Source organism: Euprymna scolopes, chromosome 16 (assembly GCF_053919585.1).
Source record: "Euprymna scolopes isolate OS-2025 chromosome 16, ASM5391958v1, whole genome shotgun sequence".
NCBI classification, from domain to species: domain Eukaryota; kingdom Metazoa; phylum Mollusca; class Cephalopoda; order Sepiida; family Sepiolidae; genus Euprymna; species Euprymna scolopes.
Window position 1 is genome coordinate 61,691,377 of NC_136497.1, and position 16,467 is coordinate 61,707,843.

Here is a 16,467-nt window from a genome sequence, read left to right on the forward strand (position 1 = left end):
ATCATTATCTATGCATGCGAGCTTAAGTGACCGACTTTTATTTATCAATTGTAAAGTGTTCAACTATAAAGACCGAAATCTTAAAGGGGCTGACATAATTTTTAATATAATAATGTAAACTACCTACAGATATTAGAGTTTCATCCTTTCGGGAATCATCGGTGAAAGGGTTCGAATCTCCCGACCGGCGGTAATCTTGACACCCTGCACTGATGATTCCGAAAGGATGAAACATTAGTGAGTGGAGGTATTTAAAATATTATTATTGCAATATATATATATATATATATATATATATATATATACTAGCAAAAATACCCGTCGTTGACTGGGTTCAAAAACAACCTACAGAAAATGGACCCTGATTTATGAGTATGATAGGTTATGAAAAAATTTATGAGTATGATAGGTTATGAAAAGAAAGGGTTGTAAATAGATAGCTAAGAATTTGGGGGGGGGTATCAAAACCAAAGCAAAATATGATGAAAGTAAAAATAAAATAGATAAACCCCATAATTTATTATACCATACCTGTTCACACTGAAACACTTATCACAATATTCTGTGGATCTATATTTAAAAAAAACCTTGTTAAACTTTGTGACATATTTCCATTCTATGGAGGGCAGGTGCGAACAAACACCCCATAATTTTATTACACCATATTTCTTCAAACTGAAACATAATTATCAAAGTATACTTACGCAGATATATATAAAAGTCTTTAATAAAGTTTGTACCTATTTCCATTCTATGGAGGCCAGGCGCGAACGCAGACCCCATTATTATTATGTACATCTATATCAAAAAAAGTTGTAAACGTTTTGTTTTAAATTTAATTTTTTTTATTTCCATACATTGTGGACAAGGCGCGTACGCAGGCCTCACAATTTTAATGAATCATCATTATACCAGATCAAACATACCCATTCCTGTGTCTCGATACATATTCTATCATTATATATAATCTGTTTTCTATAATAGTCAACCATATAGGAGCATATTCTTAACCAGACCCACATACAGACGTTCAGCTTTATATTTTTGATATATATATATATATATATATATATATATATATATATATATATATATGAACAAATGATTAATAAAACATGTTAAAAGACATCTTGAAAAAGAGTTAAAAACATATTTAATTTTAAAAAGGAAGCAAAAGATAAGTGAATAGTCCTTAATCCGCGGAGTTTCGAAGAAATATTCTCCTTCTCATCAGAGAGCAGGAATTAGCAAAATGCGGGATCGGATTTTGCATGTAAAAGTATTTAGTGAAACTCTAAGTAAGTCACAGATCTTACTTGGTTAAAAAAAGAGTGAGGTAAGGGGAGTAGGAGGTAAAAGAAAAATGATAAAAAGATTTCACATGAATGGATAGTCCGGTGAAGGGTAAAAAATCCAAGAATGGTAAAATCCAAACACGGTAGAATTAAAAATTTCCAATCCAACAGGTAAGTTCCAAATAGTCCAAAATGATCCAAAAGGCAGAATTCCTTGGAAAAAATCACAAATGGAATGAGGTCCAAATCATTAAAAGAAAAGTTCAAATGTGCACAGAAAAGCACTGGAGAGAATATTTTAAACACGTCTGTTTGGTTGAGATTCTCTTTAATATTTATAATATTTTAAGTTTACCATTTTGATTAACTTGGTAAACTTCTTGTAATTTATATATATACATATATATATATATATATATATATATATATATATATATATATATATATATATATATATATATATATATACATATTGTGGAGTTAAATGAAGTGAGTAAATCCAATTCCATAAGAGGTTTATCGGGATAATATAAAGCTCAGCAAATTGCCTTGGATCTAACATAGGAGACAGTAAAAGTAGAAAATGACGTCACAACGACTATATATTGGTAGTAATAGAACGATTCATTTATTTTGTAAGGGTATACACACATTAGGTTAGTGGATAAGGGGGATCTTTTAACTAAGGTATTTGAAAGCCTAATGGTTCTCATCAGGAGCGTAGTGAAGTCGCTAGGTAACATAATGGGGATGCAACGTCTAGCGAGGTATTTATCAGGAACAAAATAAATTAATAAAATTATTGATGTTGTTTGGGGAAACTACATTGAAATCTAAGATAAGGAGGATTGTATTGAAGTGTGATGTAAAAAGGTTTATAGGGTGTCTATCATAGTTTTTAAAAAATGTGGGGGGTTTATGTGTTTAAACTCAAGGGTAAGATATAGAGTAGGTTGAGTGGTGGTTCTAGTTTATCCGTATGAAAGATGTGTAATATCTATGGAGAGTTTTCATAAGGAGGGGTTTACGCTTGAAGTATCTGAGACCACGACAGCACTTAGAGAAGGTGTATGTGTTCAGGAGTAATATGATGATGAATTAAAGCGAGGGGGTATGTACTGAGTTAAATTTTATCAAATATAACTGTGATCACAACGTACCTTATAAAATGGATATGGCTTATGGCGAAATCTTATGAGATTAACTAAAATAGTGGAGTGGATTACATGAGTGCCGTATACTACGGTTTAAATTTAGTAACATAGTGGTAGATCTGACGGTGAAGTAAGGTGGTTAAGGTTAGGGTTAGGGTTTGGGTAGGTAGTTGTTTAAATATAATAATTTTCGAAATATAATATATATATATATATATATAGACAGATAGATAGATAGATAGATAGATAGATATATAGATATTATAAATGTTTTGATTATTATATCATTGTGTCTGATTGCCAGATGGAAAAATTGAGTTTACTTAATTGGATAGATATAGTGACAGTATTGCTAATTCCGGTTTTCTCACCCCATTTTATTCTGTACGCTTATTTACTCGAATTAAATAAACTATTTAAAAATTTATATTTATAACGTACACGTTTAGTCTCGTAGTAACCACAATAAGTAAATTCTTATTACTAACGGGAGCTGTGAAAATTCCACAGAGACCTGATTCATTTGTAATATATTGACGTTGGCATTCTGTAAATATTCAGCTAAATGTTATTGTACCTATTTACTATGCCTCCCCACGGGACAGAGTTAGACACCAGGGTCGTTTTTTAACGTGGAGAAAAGGTACAAAAATAAAAATTGTCTCAGTCGTGAAGGATTTCTCCTCCACCGAAAGAGAACAAGAAATAGAAGTGCAGCATCTGAAGAACAGATACTACACTTTGATCTTTACCAAAAAAGGCCAAGAAAAGTAGATGGTGTTTATTTGCTCCCCCACTGAGCAAATTAGGCACAAGGCCGTTTTTAATGTGAGGTAAAAACCAGCTCCCCTAAAAGTAGGCAAAAAGGGGGCACTCTGGTTACCAAAAATAATAATTGTCCCAGTATAGAGGGTTTCCCCTCAAGGCCAAGAAAAGTAGATACTAAATGTTATTGTAGCTATTTTGTTAAAACTGCAAAAGTATTAATCCAAGTTAGCAGGGACCCCTGGCGGAGCCAGGTTGTAAAATATGCTTATATGTGATATTTTGATTCTTGCAGATTTCGCATATATTATTATAGAATTAATGTTCTATCGATTTTTATATATGATAAAGTTGTGATTTCTAAAATAAAAAATATATCTATGACTTGGATTTATTAACTTGAATTGAAACCGAATCCCAAACATATATATATATATATATATATATATATATATATATATATATGCATATATATATAAATATATATTACTTATGAAGAATTCTTGATAAAATTATTTATAAAAAAAAAAGATTACTAAGGTGCCATCAACTAAAATCGAAACCGAAACCAAAACTTATGAAGAATTCTTGATAAAATAATTTTTAAAAATAGATTATTGGAGTCCCATCAGCTATAATCGAAACTGAAACAAAGATTATTAAGAATTTTTAGGAAAATTATTTATAAAACAATTAAATGACTTGAGTGCCATCAGCTATAGTCGAAACCGAAACCAAAACATTTGGAGAATTCTTGGTAAAATTATTTATTACAAGAAATGGAAGTACATAACAATTAAACGATCCGGATATGACACCGAAAATAACACACCCGCTATCGTATTAATATATAGATTAATCACATTTCTCGGTAAATAAATTTGTCTCTATTTAAAATGTATAATAAAAATACTTAAGCTATTTTACTTGCATTCCCTTCATAGTCACTCGTCATCGGTGAAGATTATGGGCGTGTTTTTGTTCTGGTAATAAGCTGCATTGGACGATAATGTTATCTACGAATCTGAGCCAAGCATTCCATATCATTTCGTAATGAGGACATATTGTTCCGGGTTTTGCAGGTGAAATGTTGTGCTCGGGGCGTTACTGTTCTATTTCTACCTTCAGCGTATTTCCTCTTGATGACCGCATAGCGCGAGACTTCGAGATTAGATGCTTCCTCGGAGAAAATCGGGATTCAAGCATAGGTTCGGAAATTACACAAAAGACAGAAATACGGTATATATTCGCTTGGGAATTAGTGTAAATGTATTGAGGGTTTTTTTTTATATAAAAGAAATAGAAGTTTTGTTTAATAATAGAATAAAAACATAATAGTCTGCCATGTTTTTAGTTAATCGTCAATTTTCTAGTATTAAGGATATCATTGCATCGGGTTTTCAGTGTTGCATTTTATGACGATATCGTAAAAATCAGATTGACATGCAACTTAGAGGAGACAAAAAAAGGACATTTCGCATGTCTAAAGGAATGCATATTACATAGATAAGTTAAAATTGTGTGTAAAAGCTATCGTTTAAAACTGCTTTCTCTCTCTCTCTCTCTCTCTCTCTCTCTCTCTTCACATCCTCGCTCACGTTACTTTTAGAACACCTTTCCCTCGATCTATTTCGTTCTCCCTCCTCCTATCTCTCTCTTTTAATATAACAGAACATAAGAGACAAATATGAATGATAAAACGAGATGATATATATATTATTCCTTAATTGGAATTCATTTTTGAGATGAGCATTATATATTAATTTATTTTTATTTCGGACTATTATTCTCATCTTTATTAGTTGTTGTTTTTCATCTTTTATTGGTTTGTTTATTCACAACGTTTGTTTATTCACAACTAATAAAGATGAGAATAATAGTCCGAAATAAAAATAAATTAATATATATAATGCTAATCTCAAAAATGAATTCCAATTAAGGAATAATATATATAGTCTATGAAGTTTTTAACATTTGAAACTATACAAAAAATTACTTTTCATCATTCGTTAAAAAAAACATCTAGTCAGTAAGTCATTTAATCACCTGCAATCACTGCATCAACTCTCTCGAATTTACTATAATACCAATTTTTTTTTTTTTTTTTTTTTGTATATATATACCAATCGGTACGGACCCGACTATGGAAGATCAGATAATAAATAAACGTGGATTTATAAGATTAAAGAATCCAACCTTGATCGCCCTTCGGGGCCCGTTGAGCAGTTGATAGAGACGTTGAATCTCAACAGTTCCAGATGAGCATTGTCTGAAGATAGCGGTTTCAATCCCACCCAAAGCGTGCCAGAGGTTTACTTGGCCAAAAATTTGGTTAGACGACAACAACTACGGATGGCAGGGATGTCTGAGAATGCAGTCAGGAGATTCGAAGTTCCTATCCCTCGCGGTTACCACCTGACGAAGACCAGAGGAATAGTTGGCCGAAACGTTGTGAATAAACAAACCAATAAAAGATGAAAAACAACAACTAATAAAGATGAGAATAATAGTCCGAAATAAAAATAAATTAATATAAAACGAGATGAGAAAAAGATAAGGTTGTATGCTGACTGACTGTTTAACCTAGTTTAAACGTTGGTTTTGTTGGAACAACGATTAGTAATAATAGTATCTATCTACTATTATATAATAGGATAGTCGTCCATGTGTGTGAGTTCGTTCCCTATGGACCCGAAAACGGCTGTGTCGATTTTCACACGAAGCTATTGGGATTGTTCTTGCGTAGGATTTGTATCGGAATGCGTTTGATAAGTATCAAAAACAGATAATCGAATAAAATCCGATTGAAGAAGGATGTCTGCATTCAACAACTCTTATAACCGCATAAGCAAAAAGGTTAAGCCTATAAAATGAGTTGTAGATTCTTTTATAAGACCTGGACGCGTTTAAAATGAGTGTTTATTTTTAGTGCACAATTGAACCATGATAGGGGTCATACAATCAGATTCTGCAACGTTTTCTTATATAAGATATTTTATACATTTATCAGGTTTTGTGACGCAAACACAACACTACTTCATATAATAAATGGAAATTGCATATAGATGACATAGTAATGAAGCAATATGTTTTTAATAAAATCACACACGTATATAATGGCAGATATATTAATAATAAATCTGTTTAATTTTCAACGTCGTTGCCTGTTTATAAACCCGGTTAAATAATACATAACACGCAGGCAGGTGTTGTTAAGAAAGCTGTTAGATAGCGTTGATCCTTATCATAAATAAACGCTACATTTTCAGAAATAAAAACATTTGGCAGCAAATCAGAAAATCAGATCTAGGAAATTATCACCTCTGATACAAACGAGCGAAGGCGAACATTTTTACTTATTACCAACGATTTTATAAGAGTGTATTGCTAGTTTGGAAAAAAAATTTCGCAAGATTTAATGAACGTTACACTCAGGTATAAATGACTTCTTGCGTCTTATAAGAGCTGGTCTTGTCAACTAGAAGGTAACAGATGATTTTCAGGTGACGTATACAAGCGGTTCTCTGTTCTATTCGCTATGTGAAAACCCATCAGTAACCTAGGGAGGTGTTAGCGGATAAGTGGTTAAGGACATAGACTGACAACTTGGTTGTATCAAGTTTGAATCCAGTTTCTTCCGCAGAAGTATTTTCACTTAGAGATGTAGATAATCTTCACGTGATGCCTGTCGTGAGTACGTGATATCTTTATGGAGAGAATAGTAGTTAGAAAGATATCGGGAAATGAATATCAATAATACTTGTCTGATATATGCGAAATGAATGAATGGTGCCTTGCAATAACAAAATAAACGAATGAAGCATTTGGCGCAAAAACAAGCTATTTGCATTCAAATAAACGTATGTAGTTAATATTGATGACTATTATTTTATTTCAATATTAAACCTTAGGCTACGCGGGCTTTTATTTTTTTTCCTATTACAAACAACTGTAAAAATAGTATCTTCAAGAACTATGGAATTCTTCTTTCCCCTAACTGCATTACTCAATGAATAACACCCATGCTTCCCTTGTCTTGGTTTTATGTGATGTGAAAAAATCCACACTCATCATAGGAAATGTGTGTAAAAATACCATCGTAACCCAAGGGTTAACTAGGAGACAATGGGCTGCATGGCTATTAAAACTTGAATTATATCAGATTTGAAAAATCTCTGAAGAATACATGATACAGAAATGTGCTTATTCTGTTTGCAATGATCTATTTTTATCTGAAAATTGTAAACATAGATAGTTTTATTTCTATCAATAAAAAATATTATAGATTGTTATTTTTCACCAAGTTATGTATAATACATTATGTGAAGCAGAGTTACTTATCTTTCCCCAATTTTTTTTTTTATAATGTGAAATAATTATATTATCTACAGCGATAAAAATGTTAAAAAATGAAAGTAATGCGCATGCAGCGATATAAACAAAAATAGACAACAGGAAGACTTGACAGTTAACGTTTCGCCCAAATTTTACATAGGATTTTTCAAGATTAAAAACAGTAAAAGATGGGAAAATCTATTATTTGATTGAATACATATGATTATTCGTGAATAAAATAATGTAAATGCCTGTAACGAAGAAAGATAAGCAAATCTCTCCCCCTCCCTCCCTCTCTTTCTTTCTCTCTCTCTCTATCTATCTATTTATCTATATATATATATATATATATATTTATATATATATATACATTATATGTTGAAATTATCAGTGTTGTTAGAATTATCTTACGTGCACTATATACAATAATGTTAAGAGTAATGTTTCTTTAATGATATTTCCGATTTGTTCTTTATTTTAAGTGACATAATGATTTAGAATAAGTTATAATTGTGTGCATTGTTTTTCGTTGTTGTAGGCGATTATATATACACTACACTGAGGATGTAAATAAAGAAAAGTAGTCATTACTCGGTGTCTGCTTGTGTTGGAAAGAACGTATCCTTACACTGATAATTGTGGGGAATACACTTACAAAGCACTTGAAGATTATTTATAGAAGAGGTGTATACCACATAAACTACTACGCTTTGTAAAATACCTAAGCAAAATGGAGTAGTTGAAAGAACGAGTCGAATATTTGTAAAGACGTTCCAAGCAATGCCTTCATATGTGAACCTGCTTAAGAAAATTGGGACAGAAGTATGATCTTCTTCATATGTTCGAAACCGGAGCCTCCAAAATACATTACACCGTATGACGCCATGAGAAGTATGATAATGCTACAAACAAACTGTGAAATATTTTGCCATTTAATGATGTGATGCTTTTGTCCATATACCAAAGGACGAAATACATTAAATGGTTTCGAACGTAAGGGAAAGTGAAAACGTTGGATATAGTATTGGAGTTAAGGAATACAGAATATACCATACAATAAAGGCATAGACGAGATGTCATCAACAATCAGGTGTATTAGCTGAACAGAGGAGAAAAGAGGTAACAATATCCAGTAGTAATTGAACATCAAGTCATCTGTGATGATGACAATTTGAATAAAGAAACCGAGCCCGATGAAAACTTGAAAGAAGTGACAGTAAACCTAAGGTCACCAAAGATTTAAAAAAATCCAGATTGGTATGGTGACTAGGTCTACGTGGCCCCTAACTTAAATTACTAATTGACTATGAAAGAAGATCTTTCTTGTCCTGATAAAAATGTATAGATAAAATAAATAGAAAAATATAATTTTTTCCTTACATATTATTAAATTATATGACCTTATGAAATTGCACAGTGGATAGTAATGTATTGATAGCAAGTATGTGTTTAAGCTAAATATATTGCTGACAAAAAAATGAGGAAACACAAAGCTCACTTTTTTGTTTCAGAAGTACGGAATTGACTATGAATAGTCATTTTGCCTAGTTGTCATCTTTAAATCATGAAAAACTGCGTTAGCAGTACAGCTTGACCTGAGGCTACATCGATTAGATAAGGCCACCGAATTATGAAATGGTGAGCTAAACGAATAAATTTATATAAAGCACCTAGAACAATTTAAATTAAAAAATCTTTGTCAGTAAACTGATTCAAAGAATCTATAGTTTGAATATAATCGCCAAGGTGTTGGAATAAAGCACTTGATTGTAAACTGAGCATTTATGATTCTGTTGGGCCATATACAATACTGTTAAGAGTTATTGGTGTTTTACGGTATGGAAGACCTTTGCCTTATCTTCAGTCGTATAAAGGTTTAGAGTAATTCGAAGTTGTCTGTCTTTTTGCGATTCTATGTATGTTAAACAATATGACTCAGAATGTAAATAAATAAAAGTCAACTCGTTGTTTGTGTGCTTAACAGAAAATATAATTACGTATCTCTTAATATTTTTATGTCTTCCCGTCTACAGTCTGAATTCTTTTATTTGATTGATTATTGATTTAATAATTAACTAACATTATACGTATACATATACATAGGTATATATAGATATATTGTATTTATTCGATATATATATATATATATATATATATATATATGCTAGCAAAGTCACCACCTTCATCTTGACGTTGACCTTGAATAATAATGCGCACAATTCCTAGGTCAGAGACCAGCATCATGTCAGGTTTCGTCATTATCTGCCCAATAGTATGGACTGTAAGAGAGAATATATACAATGGATATAACCATGAACTTTTACTTCAACCTTAAAAATTATGTGCACCATCCCTAAGTGGGATCATCATACTGCCAGGTTAGGTTATGATCGGTTCACTGGTGTGGACTGTAGGAGAGTATATATATATATATATATATATATATATATATATATATATATATATATATATATATAGGCTATGACCTATACCTTTAACCTTAACCTTGAAAAATGGTGGACACACTCCCTAGGAAGGGGATAATCATTATGACAGGTTTGATCATGATCGGTCAGCTGGAGTTGGCTGTAGGAACTTTGTAAACACAGACACGACTTACACCCCACACATACATGAACGAAACTACTTTATTCACATATATAAGATATACACATATGTCGTATTAGCAAAAGAACAAAAAATCAACAACAACAAAATCACAAATCAAATCAGTGAATCATCTATAGATATGTATGTTGTTTTGATTTTTAATAGCTTCACATTAGAAGAAATGAACATAATATGACTATATTCATCGTTTAAATACGTTTGAGTGGATTATGAGAAATGATAAGTTTTATCGTCGGGTGATTTTTACGCAAATATTTAATGAATGCTACGTCTATCCATATATATATATATATATATATATATATATATATATATATATGTGTGTGTGTGTGTGTGTGTGTGTGTGTGTGTGTGTGTGTGTGTGTAGCGGTTTAGCCAGATAATTGACTTCGTGAATAAAAGATGAATAAAAGATTCCGAATACAAGACAGTTCTATTCTCGTGTTGTGTAATGTTGAAATAAACATTGCAATAGATATTCGCAATTACTTAATGATATATGTGTCTGTACAATAATTTGACATAATCTGTATATATATATATATATATATTTATATATATATATATATAAAGCTGAACGTGTGTGCGCGCGCGCGTGTGTGTGTGTGTGTGTGCGTGCCTGGTCACGAATAGGCTCCTATATGGTTGACTATTTCAAAAAACTGATTACATATAATGATAGAAGATGTATCGAGTATCAGGAATAAGTATTTTTGATCTGGCAAAACGGTGGTTCATAAAAATTGTGGGATCTACGTTCGCGCCTAGCCCCCAAAGTATGGAAATTAAAAATGAAAAAAAAAAAACGTTTACAGGGGTTTTAATATAGATGTACATAAGAATACTTTGACAAGTATGTTTCAACTTTAATAGGGATCGTATAATAAAATTGTAGGATCTGCGTTCAGGCCTGTACTCCATGGAAATATGGCACAAACTTTAACAAATACTTTTCATATCTATTTGCGTAAGTATACTTTGATAATTGTTTCAATCTGAAGAAATATGGTATAATAAAATTATTGGGTGTTCGTTCGCGCCTGATCTCCATATAATGTAAATATGTCACAAAGTTTAACAAAGTTTTTTAAAAGGGGAGAGGGTCCACAATAACATCTTAAATTTAATCTTAATTCACGTTAGCTTTTATTTTTTTTTTTTAGTTGAATCATATTGTGTCGAATAAATTCACCTCATAAAGTCACGTCCTTATTAAAGTAAAAATCACCCCAAAAAGTCGGAACTTTAGACAATTCTCGACACAAATTCTGCATAACTCTGTTTTTTCCTTCTCCACTTGCCCATAAACATAATGGCACACTTTCGAAAATAGATAAATAGATAAATAATAAAAAATAAGAACGTTACTTGTTATCGTGTCAAAAGAAGGAACAATTCTGCTCACGTGATTACGTGTCTTTTTAAAAACATTTACATAACCTTTTTATTTTTATTTTTATAATGTTTAAGCTATTTTGTACTAGAAGGAATTCGTTTGATTACAACCCTTTCTGCGTATTCTTTACATTACAATTTTACAACTCTGAATCCGACGGCGTAATACTGCACCGTTCAATACTGTGAAACTTAAAGGAAGCAGTTCTGCTTGAAAAGGGCGCCATTTACTTCTTATTCATATTTATATCGGTTCTTTGCTTTAAAAAACTAAAATAATTACGCGTTTACTTTTTTAATATCCCATTTTGCTGGTTCGGATTATTTTACTAAAATGAGTAAAGCTTCATTATTTTTCAAAACTGTTTTGTTTCTTTGTTTTTCGATATTTCGTCGATATTACTTAGTAAGAGTGTTTAGCAGAAAAGCCAACAAACGACTACCCGAAAAAATAAATATACAAGAAATAAATGTTACCATAGTCAATAAAAGTTCAGTTCATGTTTTTTTTTGTTTTGAAATAGTTTTTAATGCTCTTTACTTGGAATAATTTCAGCGAACCGAAATTAAAACGAAATTTGAGGCGATAACTACTTAAATGGATTTTTATATAAACTACACATGCCATAATTGAATATTCCTCAAGCACAAAATAACGAAAAACATTAACATATGTTTATAAATATTCCTTACGTTGAGGGAACTCTCTTAAATTGTTAACACAGAATGCTCAGGTTCCCCTCCTTCAAATTGAAAATGGGGCTCTCCATTTTGATTTTTTTTAAACCGATTTGTGAATTAGAAAAAATTATTTTTACAAACTACTTAAAAATACAAACCAATGAACTTTTCGACCATAAAAGTAACTTTTATTGACTATGGTAACATTTATTTCTTGTATATTTATATTATTATATATATAACATTTTCTCTTTGTGAGGACACATCATTTGGTTAGTCACTCTTGGCTACGAATGGAAACAAAGTTGATATAAAAAATATATTTCCGCGAAAATTATCTTTACTTTCATCATATTTTATTTAGGGTAAAATTTTTGAGTATCAAAACCTGTCTCTTTAAAACCCCCTCCTCTTCATAATCGATCATACTTTCATCAATGACAGTCCATTTTCTGTAGGCTGTTTTTGAACCCAGTCAACGACGGGTACTTCTGCTAGTATATGTATATATATATATATATATATATATATGTGTGTGTGTATGTGTGTGTGTGTCAATATATATATATATACATATATTAATATAATTTCAAATTTTTTCGCGTTTGTTATAAAATAGGCAAATATTATAATTATTTTTGGTGAAATACACGAAAAAACAATCAGATTGATTATAGTGCAGCTTTTTACCTTGTTTATAATTTTCTTCGGCTAAAAAATGAATATCTACGTATCATTTAAAATTTTTTTCAATTCGGAAATTATAATATTGGATATTCACACCTATTTATCTTTAGTTGATCGGAATATGAAATTCAGTTTTACATAAAAATTTTTAAGGCTTGTGCGCGTGAATTTGTAATATGGGGTCAAGACATTCATTTTAAATTAAAATTCTTTCAAGTTCTACTTATCACTTTGTTTATTACTGCCAGCCAGTATATAGTTGCTTGTTTTTCTGTTTTATTTCTCTAATGTCCACCTCTCCCTCTCTCTTTCTCTCTCTCACACGCAAACACACACACACACACTATCATTAGTCAGAGATTGAAATTTTCGCCTTTATTCTATGGATGGACATCCAGACGAGTGTCGTTCCAAAAGTAAAGCTTTCTATTTCTTAACTGATGAGTTTGAAAATGCAAGTGATATAATTGATACTAGCAAATGATTTTGTACATAGTCACCACTATTCACAATGCAATTTTGCCAGAAATTCCATGACACATTTCTGTCTTTGACGCACGTCGATGACAGCAGTTACTTTCTTAGAGTCTTATACCGTCGATATCTGCACCAAGGACATAAAACTTTTAGGCCGGGAATGCATGAGTTTAGTTATCGTAACAATGCAATTTTCAATCCAACTAATCCGGAGAAAATAAGATGCATTAATTTTGGAACTCTCGGCGTGTATATATATATATATATATATATATATATATATATATATATATATATATGTTGGATGTGATGACTAATGGCTACACATATGTAAACATGTTTCAGTGACCACACTGCCAGGGAAAATCACCTCATCAGGCCAAGAATATCGACGAGCGTATATATATATATATATATATATATATATATATATATATATATATATATATATATATATATATGTATGTGTGTGTGTTATTTAATTGGAAATGTAGTATTGATTTTGTTGTCAAAATCTTCTCAGGAATTATTTCCTCCTTTTAAAGTGGTATGAGGAAAACAAGGTGTCTGCCCAGAGGATACAGACCGACGTAAGTTTTCCTTCCTTCTTCTTTATGCAATTTTCTTTTCAAGAACTTTCTGTTTTCCTGAAGATTTCATTGAAGAAAATAACCAATGTGGGCATATAAATATTGATAGTTTTTCGTGAACGAAACATATCTGTAAAAGGTACCGAATCTTTTTATTTTAGAATAAAAATGAGTGGTAAAATAAATAAACATTGGACATAAGAATAAAGCAAAATTCCTGTTCATTTATTTATAATCAGTTATTATATCTCAGCAGACATAAAACTTCTTATCAAAAAAAACCTATTGGTATAAACAAAGAGTAGAAAGCATACACATAAGCATACACACACACACACACACACACACACACACACACACACACACACACACACATATATATATATATATCACAAATGATGCAATTCTCTATCTATATAAGAACCAAGTACGCCCAAAGATGGAGTACTGCTGCCACATCCGGGCGGGAGCTGCTAAAAACAGCCTATCCTGCCTTGAAAGAGTACAAAATAGACTCCGTGGCTTGGTGGGGGATGCCTTTTTCTCTACCCTGCAATCTCTTTCCCACCGAAGAGACGTAGCGAGCCTGTCATTGTTCTATCGTTATTTCCATGGCAGGTGCTCGTCTGACCTCCATTCTCTGGTCCCCCCTCGCCAATCTTTTTTAAAAAACACCCGACTAGCAGAAACCACCGTCAATAATTTTCCCCTCTCCCTACCTGTGCCTAAATCAAAACGTAGATACAATGAACAAACCTGCTTTCTTAGAACTGTACGCCTATGGAACTCTGTTCCGCTTGCCTGTTTCCCTCCCGACTTCAGCCTTGATGTCTTCAAGTCCAACACAAACAAATTCCTGATGAACCGCCCCCCTAAGTAATGACACCTTACAAATTCTCCAATACTATTGCTACACTATCCCTTTGATTACTGTACACACAATAACCCTTATCCCTGAGTGGCCATTGGGCCTTGATAAGTGGTGACCTCCATGTAAAAAAAAAAATATTAGAATTACGAACTATTTTGACACACCATCTATTTTTTTCCTAGATTGCATAATATATACTTTTGTGGGCAAGGAATTAAACATTTTACTATGACATTTTACATTGGAACTGTACTTGTGATTTATGTTGCGTTTACGTTTATGGTTTACACATTTTTCCGAACATTGTTATTGTTTACTTTGAGTCTAAATAATACAAGCTCAATAAATACCATTCTGGGTGTATGTGTGTGTATCTGTGTGCATGTATGTGCGTTTTGCTTTCTGTGCTTGTGTAATTTAAACGCTTTATATTTATTTCAAATCATAAGTGTGTGGACGATAATATAAAAATTGTTTATATCTGTTTGGATATGATGTTTACTTACAATTATATAATTTGCCAAGACACAGCCTGTATATATATATATATATATATATATATATATATATATATATATATATATATATATATATATATATATATTCAAATAGGTGCAGCCACAAATGGGTGGAGCCACCAGGATTTCAAGATTTGTTTTTTTTATTCTTAGTTTATCATTTTATGTCTTCATTCCCATTTTTCTATTATTCTTATGAGCTTAAATATTTATATCCTGTACCTCTACAAGGTCATCATTCGCCCATGCGTGGAGTATTGTTGCCACATCTGGGATTATGCATCTACTACTAGGCTCTTTCTCTCTTTGAAAGGGTTCAAACAAGTTTTCAATCTAATAGGGCCGAGTTTGTCTACTAAGCTCCAACACCTGTCCCATCGCCGCAATATGTCATCTTTGTGCCTGTTTTACAAATATTTTAATGGCATGTGCTCTGATGAACTCGTTGCATTGTGCCCTGTCGAGAAACCCGCTTAGCATTAAAATCACAGCCATTCACTGTTATAATATTTATAAAGTGTCTTTAAAGGAAAGTACGTATATCTCAAGTATTGCACTATTGAGCTATTTAAATGAAATATGTATGTTATTTATATATATATATATGCAATTACTGCACCATATATATATATATATATATATATATATATATATATATATATATATATATATATATATATATAAGATTAATCACAGATTAGAAATCAAGTCAATTGTCCTAACAGATATTACGGTGAGGTACCTTTTTCAGGACGGTTGTAGTCAAAAAGTAAAGCTCAATATATATAAAAATAGAGCAAAATATAAGTGTTATGATTAAAGTTAAATTCTGTAGATTAAAATATACATATAAGTATATTCAAGTTAAGAATGTTTCAAACTAGGAATATATGGAGAAGAATTATATTTAATTTCTTTAATCCCTGTATTTTCAATAATGACTCATATCCTCAGAGGAAATCAAATGCAATTAGGAAAATGTTCAACTATGAATAAACATATAATTTGCTTATCAGCATATATATTGAAAATGCTGTTTAAAAGTTATTCAAATGGTGCTTAAAAGTC